This window comes from Lactuca sativa, chromosome 7 (genome assembly GCF_002870075.4).
Source record: "Lactuca sativa cultivar Salinas chromosome 7, Lsat_Salinas_v11, whole genome shotgun sequence".
Classification (NCBI taxonomy): Eukaryota; Viridiplantae; Streptophyta; class Magnoliopsida; order Asterales; family Asteraceae; genus Lactuca; species Lactuca sativa.
In genome coordinates, this window is record NC_056629.2 from 160,835,059 (window position 1) to 160,846,577 (window position 11,519).

Sequence of the window (11,519 nt, forward strand, 5' to 3'; positions counted from 1 at the left end):
CGTAGGATTGTTAATTCAGGTACCTAAGCCTACGTATTCACTATTCTCATATATATATATATATATATATATATATATATATATATATATATATATATATATATATATATATATATATATATATATATATATTTATTGTCACTGAAGTCCAACAATTTTTTAGTATAATGGTTTAAATGGTCCCTCGTGGTTTTAAAGGCAAAAAAACCACGAGGAACGATTTAAACAATTATACTAAATATTGTTGAGCTATAGTTACAATATATATATATATATATATATATATATATATATATATATATATATATATATATATATAGTAACGCCCACAGATTCGGGCTAGTCAATTTATAAATAATAAACGTTAAAAATGACTTTTTGATAGAAGATTATTTAGGATAAATAATCTTAACAAAAGTTATAGTATATGTCACTAGGATTTTGTACATATAAAGAATGCTGAAATCCTATTTATAACGAAGAAGTTATGACCCGTTAAAGTTTCACGATTAAACCGACATGACTCTGCGTAACGTAAAAAGTGAATTTTTTATAAATTACTTTTTAGCCTTTGTGGTGTAAATAAAAGTCATAGTATTTGTTAAACCGAGAGTTTGCATATAGACAACGTCCAAATCTGACTTCATTAGAGGAAGTTATGGTTTTTCGAAGTTTCAGTGTAGTAGTATATAGCTCAGAAATCGAATTTTATATCGATCAATTTTTAGCCAAAATGATCTAAATGAGACTTGGATATCTCATTAATAGGAGTTCAACGATAAAAAGAAATTCAAAAATGTAGTCCGTATGTAGAAGCTACGAATTTTACACGGTCGTTAACAATGTAATCTTTTTAGAAATTTAAAATTGCTCAAGAATTAGCCAATGGGGTCAAAAGGAAAGTTGTTGATATTTTCAATACCTATGTGTGGATATAATAATGTCAAAAATGAAGATCGTATGCGAAAGTTATGAATTTTTTAAGATCAGCTGTTTTACCTACGCCCTGTGCCACGTCTCAACACTAGGCGAAGTTGTGGTGCCTATGCAAGCTCACGACGTGAGAGGCATGTCTCACGAAGTTAGAAGTCCCTGGACAACCTATAAATAGAGTCGAATTTTACTCATTTGATCACACCTTTCCATTCCATTCTCTCCCAAACCCCCCAAGGTCCCTAGGCCTTTTCTCTAGCACTTCCTAGGTGTTAGTAGTGAAGCTTCGTAGCGTCATAAATATCCGAGAAGTAGAGCTTTTGGCTCAGAAGTTCTACCTGTTCAGAGTTCGGCTTCTCGCTAAACCACCTGTAAGTTAAGTTATGCTTACCGTACTTTAAGTATAACTTATGTTTAAGTTCATTATCGTTATTTTGAACCTATAAACAAGATTTATTAGTGATTCCAAGTTGGTATGCTGATTGATCTACTTACTGGGATGATGTCTAGGCTGGATTTAATGAGGTGTTTAAAGTGGGATTTCCAAACAGTATACTTCGTATACCAAACGGACCCTACCTCCGATATGATCATACCTGTTTGTTCCTTAATTGATAGATCTTGAAGTAGAATTTGAGTTAATGATGAATCAAGACTAAGTATTAGTCACGATAAGTATTAGAATAAGACTTAGTGATAATGATACGAGGTTACGTCAAAGGAAAAGACAGTTGCTAGAAGCGAAGCGCTGTCCAAATTTTGGCTCGCCACTTTAAAAAGTAAGTGCATAGTTAGTTTCATCTTACATATAGATATGAAGTGTTTAATATTAATACATGCTATATATGCTTTTTATATGTGTTCCTGATATATATGCTAGGTGAACGATTTATATATGTTTTACTTGATTTAAACTGCACATATATTTTTATACCTATAAATATATTGGGTAAAGATAGGTAGATGAAAGATGATATGGATGATAAGAGATGAAAAATAATAGAGATATTGAGAGGTGAAAGATGATGATAAGCCTTGAATTTAACACTGATTCAGTCATCTAGCAGAGTATAGATGACAACCACGGATAATTGTAAACAGTCCAATGGAACGCTAACAGGCTCGTAAACTGTAGGTGTTTTTGAAGTACGTGTTCATCAGATTTACTCTAAAAATCATGGCAGTTGTTCCTTATAAATGAACATTGTCAACTGTGCCTAATAGATCACGTTCGCAATTGTGCCTAATAGATAACATTGGCAGTTGTGCCTAATAGATAACATCAGCACCTATGGACTTAGTGTCTGTTAGATAAACCCTAGCAGCAATGGACTTCGTGACTATTCATTTGGATAATCCTTAGGAATAAATAAATGAAGAATAGATGATTCTTAGAGAAGATTCTTAAGAATAAAGAAGATAATAGGGATGGAAAATTGGGTTAATTGTTTGATGATTTAACATAATAATTATATTATTGTCGGTTGAAAACCCTATGTACTCATTAGGGTTCCCAATCTAACCCACTCAGTTTATTGTATCATGGGTGGCTATATGAAATATACATTCTGCTGAGAGATTCAATGAGTATTATGCCACTAGTTTAATTACTGCAAGGCTTGTAATATTTCGTTATGCTTGTGTTTCTGTATTGATGATGACATCCCAATGTTTTAATATAAATAAAATAAATTTCTTCTAAAATGATTTATATAATCATTATCATGTTTTCTGGGAACAAATTCTACAATATTATTCTTTAAAAGGATACTCTGGTTTTTAAATAAGCACAAGCAAATCGGTTTTTTCTGGTTGTGAAAATAGGGATGTCACACACACACACACACACACACACACACATATATATATATATATATATATATATATATATATATATATATATATATATAGAGAGAGAGAGAGAGAGAGAGAGAAAAGAGTGTGTGTGTGTGAGAGAGAGAGAGAGAGAGAGTTTCCCATATAAAAAAATAAATTAAGTGTACCTTCTACATATCTTTAACATATGTTTCACTTCTAGTTTAACGGTAGTCCCTAAATTAGTTGTTTGTATCTCCATTATATAATCCCTTAGCAAGGTATATTGTTTTTCATAGTCACCTAATACTTGTCTGTGAGCTAAAGCCTTTGCTCTAAACACTTTCATTTTAGATAAACCAACCTCATACTTCTTCTGTAATTGTTCATGTAATGCTTTCATTGGAATAGATGCATTTATGTAACATTGTGTTTTGAGGTACTTTCATTTTGACCCTTATATTGAGATTCATTGCATTTTGGTCCTTATAATGTAAGACTTGTGGATGGTAGGGGCTATTCTTGCCACTTTTGGATTGTTGGGGCGGAGCCACGTATGTTGGTCGTATGCTTTTTGTATGCAGTGCGTACACGGTGAAGTCGCAAACCCTAATCTTTAGTGTTTAGACCGTATTTATTCATCATTAACTCCCAACCATGGCTCCTTCCATCAGCCTCCATCCTTTCAAACGTCCTTGCAACCCTAATCCACCTTGTGAACCATTTCTAAGCTTGTGTGTGTGTGTGTGTTTTGTGCCTTTAAAGAAGAAGGAAGGAAGTAGAGACCATCTTAGAGGAGTGAAGAACTTTAGATCTAGAAGCACACCATCATTTGGCATCACTTGCATGTATAAAGTTCTGAACTTGGTGAAGTTTCATTTAGATCTTGTTTTGGGCTTGATATTAGGTTCTTTTTGTCCCAAATGTGGTGTTTCTTGAGCATAGCATGTACTTGACCCAATAAGTCGTCCTTTCAGTCCTTTGGAGGGGTCTTAAGTCATAAAAATGTAGTATTGGGGGTTAGTTTCACTCCATGCATTCCTTAGAAGGTCTTAATGCATTAAGATGTTGAGTTAAGCACTTAATGGACATGCAAAGTCATAAATTTGGAAATTTTATGACTCCTAGCAATATTTTGGCCTTGGATCTGAAAGATGGACATGAGAATTTAAGGTATTAACCTCTTAATGGAGATTTGAGAGGTTTGGGCATATGTCATGCGTACCTAAAGTATGCAGTGCATATGAGGTCATCTATCCCGACTGCGGTCAAGGCTTGAGTACGTCCAGCGTACCTTCGGAGTACGCCGCACGTACGCGTTCAGTGTCGACTCGGCTGAGTTGACTCAGATGGGTAGACTCAGTTGACTTGTTAGCTTTGACTTATTAATGGGAAATGTTTGGACATTTAGGGCTTGGGTGGAGCCGGTATTCAGGATCAAAGTATTAATCAGTTCTCTTTGTCAGGCTGTGAGGTGAGTCTTCCTCACTGTACTTACGGATCAAAGGCACTAAGGTCGGCCCATTGGATTGTATATCCTGTTAATGATAGTATGTTGTTATGTTGTAGAGATCTGCTAGATCGGTATCTTGGTATATAGGATGTTAGCATGCGGTAGTGATCTGTGAATCTGCCTGTTTGTTTGATGCCCGGTTATATGTTTATTTATTATGTGTATGTCGACATGTTATGGTTGGTTCGGTTGAGGTGGTCCTACTTTGTGTTGAAGGTTTAGATACCCAGGGCAGCCCGGATAGATTGTAGGCCCTGCGAGGCGGTCCAGTCAAACCGAAGGCCCGACGAGTGGTCCAGATAGGTTGTAGGCCCTGTGAGACGATCCAGTCATGTCGAAGGCTCGGGAGCGGTCCAGATAGGCTTTAGGCCCTGCGAGGCGGTCCAGTCAGGCTGAAAGCTTGGATATGAATGTTGTTGTTTGATATGGATAAACAATTTGAAGGCGTGACCGTACACATCCTTTGTTTATGGCTTTATGATTTTGGAATACTCTGATATGGATAAACAATTTGGAAACAATGATTTTGTAAACATTTTAAGAATATGGGTTGCTTTTAAAAGTTTAAATTTGTTGTGATTTTTAGGATGTTACAATTTCCCTCTACCTGATCGATAACTTTGTTTGCCAATAATTTTTCAAGCATTTATGTTTCTTGATTGCAAGCTTGTATAACTTTTTCATTAGTCTTCAAGTCCAAGATTATTCTTCACCAGATCATGAAATATGCAAAACCCAAGAGCGCCGTTTTCTCTTTTGAAAGTAGCATTTTTCCTTGACCTTCACTTATGGTATTTAACCAACTCGATGCAATAATTTGTATGTAACCCCTATAAATAGCCCTTATTATGATTTTATCAATTTTTTTTTTTATTATGTGTAGGCTCCTTTTACTCTCAAGTGCATGATTTTTAATTAAGTTCTTGACTTCTTTTTTCCCTTAAAAGTTTGTCCCAATTTGAAGCATACCTTATACACTTTCTTGCTTGAAAATTCCTTAGGTTTTTGCATTTCCGTCAACATCTTTCTCTCATTATCCTCTTCAAAAACAACCTCTTTAAACCCATCAATGTCTAAAACTTCAATTACTTGCCTAACACATTCTTCAATCCCAACACTCTCAACTTCTCTTTTAAATAAAAGGTTGAAGTCTCTCATGTCAACATCCACTTCTTAATCAAATTATCTTCATTTAAAAAGAGCTCACTGTCACAATTGTTTTATCACCCATACTATTACCATCATCAGTACCCTCTTCGTTTGTATCTCTTATGACATAAAAAATCCCCATCCATGTCCATATTGTCATACTTTTCATTATAATCATCTACTCCATAAAAGCTATCAAATCCGTGTTAAAGATCATCACTAGCCCAATAGAACAAATATAATCTACAAGACTTTAGAAGATTCTAGAACATTATGGAAGACTATAGAAGACTCCAGAATATACCGGAAGAGTCTAGAATACTCTAGAACGACATGGAAGACCCTAGAAGGTTATGGATCATTCTAGAAGACACCGGAGCAACCTAGATCTCTCCAGAACATGGTAGGACATTCTAGAGACATATGGAAGATTATAGAGTATGTTAGATAGTTCTAAAGTTATCTAAGTAAGTAATAAGTGTATAGTATTGTCTAGAACCTTCCTAAGAGGCCTATAAATAGGTATGGAGCTCATTTGCTCCAAACCATCCAAGAAAATCCTCAAATAAAGCAAAGTGTGTAGTAGTCTCTCAAAGTGTAAGTTCTTTTTAAGTGTCTTAATAAAAGTATTGTTGTTTCCCATACAAAGAGTCGTGTTCAACAATTTTTCATTTAAGTCAATGTTGTCATGTTCATATTGCACTCTAACTACCCTCTCTTAAACAAAAAAACAACATATAAAAAGGGTTTAAACTATTAAAAATGAGATGAAGATTTATCAAATATACAAAATGTTATAATAAAATAAAAAAAATAAAAAAAAAAAAAAACTTACTAAGGGCATCTCCAACCCACCCCAAACTCCATTTCTTCCCTCATTATTCTCCAACCCTATCCCATTTTCACCTCTATTTTTGGATATATGAATAGTATTCCCCCATATATGGAGGTGAAGTTTGGTTGTCAATTTTAGTCCATTTCATTTTTATTTTATACATTTCTAGTTTATTTTATCTACCAACTATAATTTAAATGCAATATTTAATATTTATAATATCATATTCTATACTAATTTATATTAATTAATCATAAATATAAAATTTAATTAGTAGAGGGGTGTATTTGACAATATATATAAGTTATAAAAATGGAATATTCTAAGAATATACTTTTTGGGGTAAAAAATAGGATATAAAATGGAGTAGGGTTGGAGATGACACACTATTTACTCCATTTATAGAGGAAAAAATGGAGATGAGTTGGAGATGGTTTAAGTATTTAACGCATATTCATTTTTGTATTATCTAATCTCGTTTGCTGCATTTCCAAGAGCGTCATCAAATACTATGATTTCAAAATATATCGTATGTTAGGGAGCTAAAAGATGAACTAGAATGATAATTTGATGATGAAGGACTGAATTAGATAGAGAGTATAGAAAGTAGAAACATGTATCTTTAGTGAATTCAAATCCAATAAACCAAGTATGTTAATCTATCCTAATAAATGAAAGTTTTTTTTGACACATGTCCTCTTCTTCTTCATTTGGACACATGACATTTTCTAGAATTTTTAAATTTTATATTTTCCACTTGTCATTTTATTATATTTTTCATTTTATTAAATTAAAATTCCACATTTAATGTGTAAGTTAATATATGTAATGTATTCAATACATTAAAGTCTCATTAATTTTAATAATTCAAAATTTTTCTTATTTTCTTATAAATTCAAACTTTTCAAATTGTTAAAACTTTTTTTTAATTAAACCCATATAATACATGGGTCTCACACCTAGTTAAAGATAATATCTATAATTAAAATTGAAAATCGTAACTAAAATTGAAAATCGATATAAATTACTAAGAGCGAGACAAAGAAAAATACTCATATACTCTCATGTACATTGCACATGTGAACTCCTAGTCTTCTAACATGGATGAAACGCGTTTGTTGAAAGGGACCGGTTCTCAAATAGAAATCAAACTTAGGGACTTCGTTGGAAAGATATCAAAAGTAGGGACCAATTTTGCAATTTTGATAAAGCTTAGGGACCAATTTTATAATTTACTCAAAAAACTATTAACATTAATATTTTATTATTAAAGTCATTGATGAGATATTGATATATAACTATTAACTGTCAAACGTAATATTTTCGATAAAATTAATAAGTTTTGAATATATTTTATTTTTCATCGAACATCGGCCCAGACGTTGTCCATGTCCGATCCTAATGGACAAACCTTAGCCCTAACTCTATAATCCACCCTACCCAAGAACAACTATGAACAAAAAAAAGTCTCATCAAATCCATAAAAAATAAAATAAAATAAAATAAAAAGATTGTTTGCATTACTTAAATTTATGAGTTTTTTTACTGTGAGATCTATTCCAACATTTTCAAAGAAACCATTAAACTTTGGTTGAAAGACGCAACATATATCAAAGATTATCTATTCAGATTTTTTATTATATAGATTTTGTTTCCGAATCTTTAAATCTAAGCTAGAGCAAGCGCCAAGTCGAAAGAATGTTCAAATGGTAATACCATGAAACTAAAATTAGGGACAGATCTTCAACATTTGATTTGGGGGCCCTCTCTGTTCACCGATTTGATATCACCATTACATTGTTATTTTTTATGACCAATGAGAAAATTGATGTTGGTATGTAAATAGTACATTAAGATAATTTATTAAGCTACCATCAATGGTCCAAGTAGTTATTTTAGTGATAAATGGGTATAAATTCATTAATTTGTAAAGTTATTAAAAATAGGGTAATACTGAAAAACTATGTAATCGAATATAAAAAAGAATATAGTCTAAATATTCTCTTTTGATAAAATAATAATAATAATAATAATAATAATAATAATAATAATAATAATGTCATACACTATAGATAAATCATCATCAAATATCTTTGTGGGTGAGGAGAAATTTAACCCAACGAGCTCTATTCCTTAAAAAAAAATTTAAATAAATAAATAAATAAGCATAAAGGTACAGTACATACATAGAATGATCATTCTGCATCTCAAATCCAATGCTATTCATGGGTTTAACACCATTTATATAATTAAAATGCTCCAATTCAATTTCATTTCCAACTTAAAATATAGCGTACTTACCACATCACTTCAAAAATAGAGTAATACTATTTACCAATTTCATTGTCTGCATGATAGTGGAGTTACCCTAAAAATAAAATATGGTTGGAAATGGTTTTTTACATCACTTTTTAATGTAAAACATTGTATTATGGTTGGATATGGTCTCGAAGGAAGCCAAACACCATCACTAATCATATTTTTAATGTATTATCAAATTAGCTCATTGGCTGAAACATATTGTTAGAATATTGTTACTAAAACATATTGATGATACTAATTATAGAAATAGACTTACAATATGCATTATGCATTGGCTTCAAACTCTTGTAAGTCGCTCTATACATAGACATGAATAGAAACCAATTAGTGAAAAATCATATTTCATAGTCAATTTACTTATAAGTAAGAGAGAATGTATGTAAACGGTATCTTTTTCATTAAAAATATGCACTAAAAGTTAAAACGGTTATAAATAATTAAACTGGTAAAAGTGAAACAAATTGGCCTATTAGCTCAGCTGGTTAGAGCGTCGTGCTAATAACGCGAAGGTCGCAGGTTCGAGACCTGCATGGGCCATCCTTTTTATTGCTCTTTCATTTTTAGAATTTTAATTAACTAATGGGTAATTATGACCCATCTTTTATCACCGTTGTCTGAGGATCTTATTATTTTTTGCCTGCGTCTTATTTATCAAAATAAAACATGTATAGATGGTTAAGTATTGTTTTAACAACCATGCAAGCTTGAGAAAGAATTAATTGCAAAATGTAGAATTTTTTTTATGAATAACGACAATCTCTCAGGAATTCCTTATCTTTTAGATTTCCTTCTTAGGAATTTATACAACTTCTTGATAGGGGTGAGCATATTAACCGAAAAACCGAATCAAAATCAAATTAACCGAAATAACCGAACGATTACTAAAAAAGGTGGTGCGGTTTCTATTTTTGATTAACCAAATACATATGGTTCGGTTATGGTTTTCATCCAAAACCAAGGCATTAAAAACTGAACCGAACCAATAATATTAATAAATGTTTTTAACATAATATAATATTAAATATATGGTATGTAATTATATTTGGAATTAAAAATTTAAAAGGTAATTATTTGAAATTAAATGGGATACCTAATCTTCTATCATATTAACAATGTTATAAACACTAAATTGTTCACTTTTTTATAGCAATCTATTTTATATCTTTTAGTTTTTATAGCAAAGTATTTTTTTTTTATCTCATTTTCGACCATTATGATTAACCAATATTAACCATTAACCGAAAAAACCGTTAACCAAAACAAATATTAACCAATACCTAATGGCTACCAAAATGCATTAACCACTTATAATGGTTATGTTTGGTTTTAGCTAAAAACCAAACCAAACAACCTCATACACACTCATACATCTTTGAGTATAAAATATAAAAACCATGGAAGGTATACTAGGGGGAATGATGGAGTACCATCCTCCAATCTCACAAAATAAGGATATAAAGGAAGGATAGACATGGAAGGACAAAAATAACAACCGGATAAAAAAGTAAAACAATTCTCTAGATTCCTACATGGTAAAAGAAGATCGGGCAAGGACATAAGATCCAATATTATATTTTTTCAGTGATGCCGAAATCAACTTTGGTTGCTAATTAATTGGTGATTAATCGTTTGACGGTCTACAACTGATTACGATTAGGGTTACTTGGTGGGAATTAGTCAATATCAATCAAACTCGGGTTTGGCGGTCCTCGGAGGTCCTTGGCGGAAAAAAAAATCAAAATTCTAATTTTCAAATATTACACCAAAGTTTACAAAACTTTAAATATTAGACCTAATATTTCAAAACTTTAAATTTTAAAAATTTTAAAATTTCAAATACTAATTTTCTTAAGATATATTAAATTTTAAAATAGTTTTATTAGTAATTTAGAGTCTCCGATTAATCGCTCCAAACCGATTAATCGTTTGACCCCAGTCGATCGCCGAGTTACCGTCAAACGATTTTTACAATTTTATTTTTTTGACAAACCTAACATACTTTTACATTACTCCTAAATCCACATATGTTTCTACGAGACTTGAACCATCAACCTCAATGAGGGAGGATAACACATGATATCGTTGAGCTAAAAGCTATTTGGTAGATCCAATATTATATTAAGTAGGCTAGTATACTAGTTAATATTATATTTTCATGGTCTTCCCTTCCTTTCTTATAAATAGCGGCTCATCTCAACACTCCATGTAAGTGTTCCTCACTCACTTCAATCTCTCTCATGGAGACATCTTTGTCTCCATATTATCGGTTCCCTTTTTTAAGGAGGAGTCGACTCTCTTTACATAGTAATCTATCTTGATCGTCAGAGCTTGCTCCTGAGGCACAGTCCCTGGGGAAAGTGTAACATCTTAAAAATCAAAGTAAAATTTTCATTTTTCAAAAACAATCCAATAACCATAATTGTTTACAAAACATTGTTTCAAAAGTGATATTCAATAATTATAGTATCCCAAAATCCAAGTAACATAAAATCCAAAGGATGTGGACGATCACGTCTTCGCCTTGCCACCATTATCGGAAGTATCTGAATCAATAAACTGAAACTGTAAGCCAAAGCTTAGTGAGTTCCCCCAAAGTATAACATAAACATATAACCAAACAAATATCAGGTCCACAACCTCCTGGTTGGATTACCCCTGGCCCATAACTTTTTAGTTAGAATGCCCGGCTTACAACCTTTCAGTTGGCTTGCCAATACATATGTAACACCCTGTTTCGAATAAATTCCTAATTCGAGGTTGTGGCCCGAAGAGCGGTCATCATAAGGATTAGGGCCTTTATAAAGATAAGATTTAGACCCATTTGGATGTGGGTAATGTAGGTATGTGACCCAATAGTTTGGTTTGCACGTCGGGGTCAAGGGTAAAACAGGAATGTAGTATTTCATATCTCTTTTATGAATTTTGGATTTTAGTTCGGTTGGGTTTCAAGAT

The 11,519-nt window shown here is 32.1% G+C and overlaps 1 non-coding gene across 1 annotated transcript; it reads left to right on the forward strand.

The window, feature by feature from the left end:
* Window positions 1-9,030: 9,030 nt before the first annotated feature.
* On the forward strand, window positions 9,031-9,104 carry TRNAI-AAU (transfer RNA isoleucine (anticodon AAU)). The gene has a single exon. It is a non-coding gene; the product is annotated as a tRNA-Ile (tRNA).
* Window positions 9,105-11,519: the final 2,415 nt, after the last annotated feature.